The sequence below is a fragment of the Eretmochelys imbricata genome, chromosome 9 (assembly GCF_965152235.1).
Source record: "Eretmochelys imbricata isolate rEreImb1 chromosome 9, rEreImb1.hap1, whole genome shotgun sequence".
Taxonomy (NCBI): Eukaryota; Metazoa; Chordata; order Testudines; family Cheloniidae; genus Eretmochelys; species Eretmochelys imbricata.
Window position 1 is genome coordinate 58,192,358 of NC_135580.1, and position 7,619 is coordinate 58,199,976.

Here is a 7,619-nt window from a genome sequence, read left to right on the forward strand (position 1 = left end):
CTCTGAATTGTAGAGAGTGACTTGTATTAGTTAAGAGGTGAAGCATGCTTTTATTCTGATACAATTTTGACACATGGTGCTGTAAGAAATCATTCAGAGCCTGGGTTTTTTAAAGACTTGTCTATTCCATGTGACTTAGGAGTGACCACTAGCTCCTGGAGAAGATAACTGTGCAGAGTTTGACTGCTGCATCTTGCCTTTCGGTGGCTGCACAGTGCAGAATGTCTTCTGATGCAGAGAAGAATAAATTAGAGAAATAACTTGCATATACATTTCTTTGTCTTTAATGGCTCAGATGACATAGCCACTAGAGCGTATGAAGAGAGGTCAGAGCTGTAAAGGTCTGGGATATAAATAGGCAGGCACTGCAGTTTAAGCCCTGTGGAGCTAACATGCACAGCAGATGAAACAGAGGGAGTGCTGCAAAGCAAACATTCCTGAAATAGTATGAGCCTTTCTGTGCTTGAATTCCTTCCAGCCTATGTCAATAATAAAAATGCTTCCCCCCAAAAAAACACAAACAAACAAACCAACAAACCAAGGCAAGAGGGAGGAAAAACTTAGGATCTGGCTTAATGGCAACATGTACTGTCAAAAAATACTGTAAGCAATAATTGTCTTACTATTGGGTGAATGGGTTTTTATTAGGTAAAAATAAATTTATTTACATACATTGTCTTACCTAGGTTGAGTTGTCAAGGTGCCCACAACTACAACTGAGATAGGTATCCAGCTAAGCTTTTGCAGCATTACAGCTTGCACAGTAGATCATGTTTATAAATGACTGTATTCCATGAATTTGTACTGACAACTTAGTTGGAATGTTTCTTCTGAAATGTGTTTGGTTCACATACAGGCCAAATCTCGGAAAATCTTCCTATGGCTTAGTACCACCACTTTTTCATTTGGCCTCTGAAATAGGCCAAATTACCTGGTGTACTCCTGGGGGGATTCTGCTGGACTGTGTGCCTGCAGAAAATGCCCCCCCCCCCGAGCAGAATTCCTGCAGAAAACAGCCCAGAAACTGTGGAAGGGGCAGGGGATGTCCATGGGTGCACTTTTTTTGGGGTGGGGATTGCCCCCCCAAACAGAGGCGAGGCATGGGGGCGGCACATGGGGTTACCTGCCACTGCCCCCCTCATTCTGCAAGCGCAGAGCTGCCCAGCTGAAGGAGGCTATGCCTGGCCTCTGCTGACACTGCAGCTGGGTCCTAGTGCTAGTTATGCTCCTCTCCTGTGTGCTGGAAGCCTTCCTATTTTCTGTGCAACAATGAGTGACCGCAGTGGGGCTGGGTAAGGGAGGGTGGGGGGAAATGAGGGAAGGGGGATGAGTGGGAGTGGAGGAAAGAGACAGTATGGAAGGAAGGGGCGGTGGAACAGGGTGGGGGAGGGGAATGTGGGAGTGAAGGGAGGGGGATGGAGAAGAAAAGGGGATAGGGGAATCGCAGGGGGAAAGTGGGAGCCCAGCATGCAGCATCCCCTTGGCAGCAGCTGGGGCTCTCCCATTAAGCAGGCCCATCGGCCCCTCACCCTGACAATTCCTACCCCCCTACACTTGGACCCCTCTGAGGAGCCCCCTTGGACTCTCACCCCACTGATCCCCAACCAGCTGCACCTGAACCCCCATCCCATCAAGCTCCACTCCTCCAGCATCTGGACTTCCCCACTGAGCCCCCCACACTCAGCCCCCCACACCAAGCCCCATCTCCCCACACCCAGTCCCCTTTGCTGAGTGCCAACCACCTTCACCAGGATCCCCTGCCGAGTCCCATTGCCCCTGCACCTGGAACCCCGCCCCAGCAAGCCTCTGTGCATTCAGATCTCCCACTGAGCCACCCCCATCCAGAATGCCCCATACAGGAACCTCTCACCCCACACCTGGATCCCCCCACACTAAGCCCCTCCATGCTTGGATCCTGCTGGGCTGGACCTGCTCACCCACATCAAGTGCTCCTGGCAAGAGAGACAGGGCCCCAGCGTGTTTCTGGGACAGGCCCAGCCCTTGCATTGTCAGGGTCAGGTGCAGTCTCACTGCAGAGTCCTTATACCAGGGGAAGTGGGGGCTTCAGGATGATCTCCCATCTCAATGCAGCCAGTGGCCTGTACTCCCCACTGCCATACTGGAGCCACATTTATTTATTGACAAATAAAATTAGCAGAATTTTGCAGAATTTTAAAATATTGTGCACATAATGTTTAATTTATTGTCACATAATTTTTAATTTTTGGTGCAGAATTCCCTCAGGAGTACCTGAATATACAAATATGGAATTAATATTTATTCACTTTCATGAGCAATTTCAGAATCTTCTGTGGAAAATGTGGGCCACTATGATACTGATACCACGGCCAATGGGAGCTGTGGGAGCGGCACCTGCGGGCACGGGCACCACGCACTGCACAGAGCTCCCTGGCCCCTCCGCCTAGGGGCTGGACATGCTGGTCACGTCCAGGAGCAGCACTGAGCCAAGCCCTGCTGTGCCGCTGACCGGGAGCCACCTGAGGTAAGCACTGCCTGGCCAGAGCCTGGACCCTGAACTCCCTGCCCCAGGTTGGAACCCCCTCCTGCACTCCAAATCCCTCATCCCCAGCCCAACCCCAGAGCCTGCACCTCCAGCCGCAGCCCTCACCCCCTCTCAAACTCCAACCCCCGGCCCCACCCAGAGCCCGCACCCTGAACCCCTCATTTCTGGTCCCACCCCGGAGCCTAGGGGAAGCCTCGAGTCTCCACACTCCCACCCCTCCCCCACCCCCCCGCAGGGCTGGAGCCGCGAGTGCCAGTTTGCCCCACTGCAGGGGGAAGCCCTGAGCCCCTGTGCCCCCACGGTGTGTGGTCTGCACCTGATTTTTTGTGTAGGTCAGTGACCCCTGATAGAAGAAAAGATTCTCCACTCCGATCTACAGAAACCATAGATATATAAAATCAGGAGGTCCCCATAATGCACGCCAGTCCACTCACATGGTGTCTTCTCAGACCTCATGCTCAACGCGTTAATTAATCATCCCTCTTGTGGATCCTCTAGCTTAACCTAAACATACAAAATTCAAAGGTTTGAGAGGTCATCTGACACAGTCCAGGTTGAAACAAAGCAACAGTGCCACCGTGTGGTTATGGACAGAACCTGCTCTGTACAATCAGCGTAAGTCACCAGTTGAGATCCAAACAAAGGTGGTGAATACAGGAGCCTGAGAGTGCAATTACTACATATAAGATACATGATATTGTTTGTGTGTTGCTATAATGGGAGCATCCAGAGGTCTGCATCATAGAAAGAAATGGTCCCTGCCCTGAGGAGCTTATAATATAAAGACAGATGAAGTTGGAAGAATGGGATGCAGCATTCTATCAAAATGATCAGAGACAGATTGCACAGCTTGTTAGAGGTATTTTCCTCTTTAAAAAAATTCTTAATTTTTATATTTCTCTTGGCTTCTTCTTTTCCCCACAACATTTAGCAAAATTAGTTATAAAATCAGTCTCCACTAACCCCTCCAGCACCACGTTGTTTTCTAAGCACTTGGCTATTCCCTTAACCTCCCATCCCAAAGTCATTGCTTCCCATTCTTAAGGTATTTCTCTGAAGGCAATTAGCTTGCCAGATGTCCGCAGTCGCAGGCTGTGAAGGTGCTTCCTGGGGTGGGGGGGAGGAGGGCTATTTGACCAAGGTGGCTGAAGGGAGTAAGGGTATGTCGACACTGCAATAAAAGTCACATGGGTGGCATGGGTCAGCAACTAAGGATCAGGCTGTAGGGCTATAAAATTGCAGCCTAGATAGTCCAAGTTGTGGGGGAGCTCAGCTCTGAGGCCCCTGACTGGAGGGGGTCTCAGAGCCTGGTCTCCAGCCTGAGCCCAAATGTCTACACTGTTGTTTTTAGCCCCACCAGCCTAAGTCAGCTGAGCTGATCTCTGAGTCTTGGTGCCATGGAGTGTCGACATAGACGGAGTGGCTGCTGAACCATCGTTCTGGGGTCTTGGCCAGCCAGGCCCCTCCTCCGTTGTTCCTACCGCTGGTTTCATTAGTATGATTTTGAGATGGCTGCATTATTCGCAAGCAAAGCACACCAGTCCACCCCTACTGTGCTGCAAGCTTGAGCATTATTACGCTGTAAGCAGTAGTGACAATATTAAAGGAGATTTGGGACGAGGACTGGAGGAGTGAACCTGGGGAGGTGAATGCCCAGCCTCCCATCCACTCTCCTTCTTCCCAGGGGTAAAACAGGGACCTCGTTTCCCACCAAAATTTAACTCCTCTGCCTGTGATTTATTCCTAAGGGGTGCTTGGGATTGCTCATATTTATCTGTAAAAACTGCAAGTTCATCGACCGATTCCACCTTTTTATCCCATAAACACTGTTTTACATCATCACTAGACATATTCAGAAACTGTTCCTGAGCAATCAAATCACACATTCCTTCAACGCTTGTAATATCTTTCCCCCTCACCCACTTATCCAGTAAATCTCTCATTTGGTTCACATAAACCACATTACTTAATCCAGCCCCTCTCTTAAGGCTTCTGAGTTTTACTCTTTAAATTTCAGATGTAATCTGAAACTGTTTCAAAACCAAGTCCTTAAATTTACCATAATTGGAAGCATCACCAAGTGGCATCTTATTGAATATGCCCAGAACTCTCTCAGTCAACTTTGCAACCAAAGTAGTTATCTTTTTATCCTCAGGAATCACATAGAGCATACACAGTCTCTCAAAGGTTATGAAATATGCACCAATGCCACCAGATTCGCTATATGGTGGACACAACTGCTCCCACTTATGGATTTTTGGAGAGATGGAGCCCCCTGGTGTGGGGTTCTGTCTCCTCCACTCCATTACAGCCAGTTCATGCTTCTGAGCTTCCCTTTCCCTCTCAGCCTCGAGTTGCCTCAGTTCCATGGCTTGCTTCTGGGCCTCAATTTATTTGTCTTTCAATTCCAGGGCTTGTTTCTGGATCTCCATTGCTCTCTCGTGGGCTGCTTTCTCCCTGGCATTTTCTGCTTCTTGCCCAGAATTTTCTGCTCCCAATAATTCCATACATCTTTTATGTTCTTTCTCATTTTCCGCTGCCTGAAATCTGCAGAGCTCCAACATTTTGGTAGATTCACTTTCACTCATTTTTCTATTTTTCCTGTCCCTACTTCTCTTGCCCGAAATAAGCAAACAGAAAATAACAAACCAGTAACCACTTTGTCTGTTACCCAGTCACCACATTTAAAACTTACTCAAAATCACCACCAGTGTTTCAGGGCAAAAACCTGTGCACACTATCCTGCTTGACTACGCCACTGTGATGGGTTTGGGCCCTTTGCAGTGTCACCTGATGTGCTGGGGTGCCACTGATTCAGCCTATTCTGCCAGTCTGGGTCCCCTTTACCTGGCCTTGCTGGGCTAGGCTCACAAGCCTCTTCCCATACAGGCAGGGCCACACCCAACTGCACAGAGATACAGAGATCCTCTCTGGAAAGATTCAGCCTTAGAGGATTGCCCCAACACCTTGATGCCCACTCCCTTTATGAGGTACAAACCCAAAGGTTTTATGAAATTCACCCCTTCCCTCAATGTGGAGGGAGATATGCACAACTCCCCCTACCCTCCCCCCCACACCCCAGTTAGGAATTATATAAACTGGGTTATATTATAAACAAGAAATAAGTTTATTAACTACCAAAAGGTGAATTTTAAGTGAAGATAAGAGATAACAGACAGAACAAAGCAGATCACTGACCAAATAAAGCAAAATACCCAAGCTAAGCTCAGTATACTTAAGAAACAGGTTACAAAATGTAAATTCTCACCCTAAATGTTATTTTACCCAGGTTGCAAAGTTTCTGTGGTTCAGAGTTCCAATTATATTTCTTTTCAGAATGGACCCCTGTCTCTGTCTGGACACCCGCCCTTTGCCTTTCCTTCAGGTGGCTTTAGCGGTCTCTCTTCTTGGGCAGACAGGCCATGGAGGGGAGGAGTCCCATTTGTCTTCCTCCCCACCCTTAAATAGGATTTACATAAGGTGGGAATTCTTTGTTTCCCAAACTTGACCCCCCCCCCTTCCCTTCCAGTGGAAAGTTACAAGAAGTCCCAGATAATGTTTAGTATCAGGTGACAAGACTACCTGATCTAGTAGTGTCACAGTTAGGTCTCTGGATGCCTCCCAGGAGGGAGAGAGATTAGTATCTTCATGGTTTTGTTGTTCCTTCCTGATGGCTCATCAAATTTGATGGCCTGTTGTCTGGTGGGTGTCTTCCCAGTACACACCCAGGTGTAACTGTTACAAAGTCCATATTTCTAACTTTAGATACAGAAATGATACATGCATACAAATTGGATAAACACATTCAGTAAATCATAACCTTCCCAATTATACCTTACAAGACCCATCTTGCATAAAGTATATCTCAGTTATGTCATATGCATATCATAAGCATATTTTCATAAAGAATATGGAGTGAAACATCACATGCACTTTCCACAGTTGCATTTTTATCACTTAACCTGCACTTTAGATTTATAGATGCATAGGGTTTAAAGCCGGAAGGGACCATTAGATTATCTAGTCTGACCTCTGGTATATCATGCAGTTACATTTCATCTAGTTACCTCCGTATGGAGCCCAATAACTTGTTTGGCTAAAGCATCTTAAAGACAGGCATCCAAGTCCAGCTCTTCAAAGGTATTTAGGCCCCTAACTTCCATTGAAATCAACGCTTAGAAAAGGACTTGGTGCTGTGGAACGGTGAGGGAGGGCTCCATGGAAATCAGTGGAAGTCAGGAACATCCATATCTTTGAGGATTTGGGCCCCAGTCTTCATTCAAAGTCTCCAGCCAAAATGAAGAATCTACCACCTCCCTTTGTAGTTGGTGCCAATTAACCTTCACCATTAATGTGTGCCTTTATTTCTAACTTGAATTTGTCTGGCTTCAGTTTCCAGCTATTGGTTCTTATTATGCCTTTCTCAGCTAGATTAACGAGCCCTATAATACTGTGTTTTTTCTCCCTAGGAAGGTACTTAGACACTGTAATCAGGTCACCTCTTGATCTGTTCGATAAATTTAACAGATTTTGTTCCTCCGTGTCTCACTGTAAGGCATTTTTTTCAGCCCTCAATTAAATTTTGTGGTTCTTTCTTGCATCCTCCCTGATTTTTCAACACACTCCTTAAAATGTGGACACCAAAACTGTATGCAGTATTCGAGTAGTGGTCTCACCAAGGTAAAATAATCTCCCCACTTGCTGCTTCCCATTTAACTGTCTTTCTAATGTTTAAAATAAATAAATAAAATGCAGTTGTTTTCCCCTCAGTATTGACACTTACTTACAGAACATGTAAAATGCTGTGGAATAAAAGGTGCTAATTAACGAAAAATATCCAAATGTACTTTGCTTTACTGGGACGCAGTGAACTGGAATAGCTGCTTTATTGGGATGACTCCAGATCATTCATTGAGTTAGTCTGATTGAGTAGTAATAGCTGTTAACTGGGACAGTATTAACATACATCTTGCCTAATGGAACTGCATTTCACTAGTGCTAAGGAAGTGACATGTAATCTGGTGTGAATTGCAAAGCTCTGCTCTTTAAAGCTGAAGTTGCCAAACAAAGACTAAGGGAGACGCTGGCTTAAATG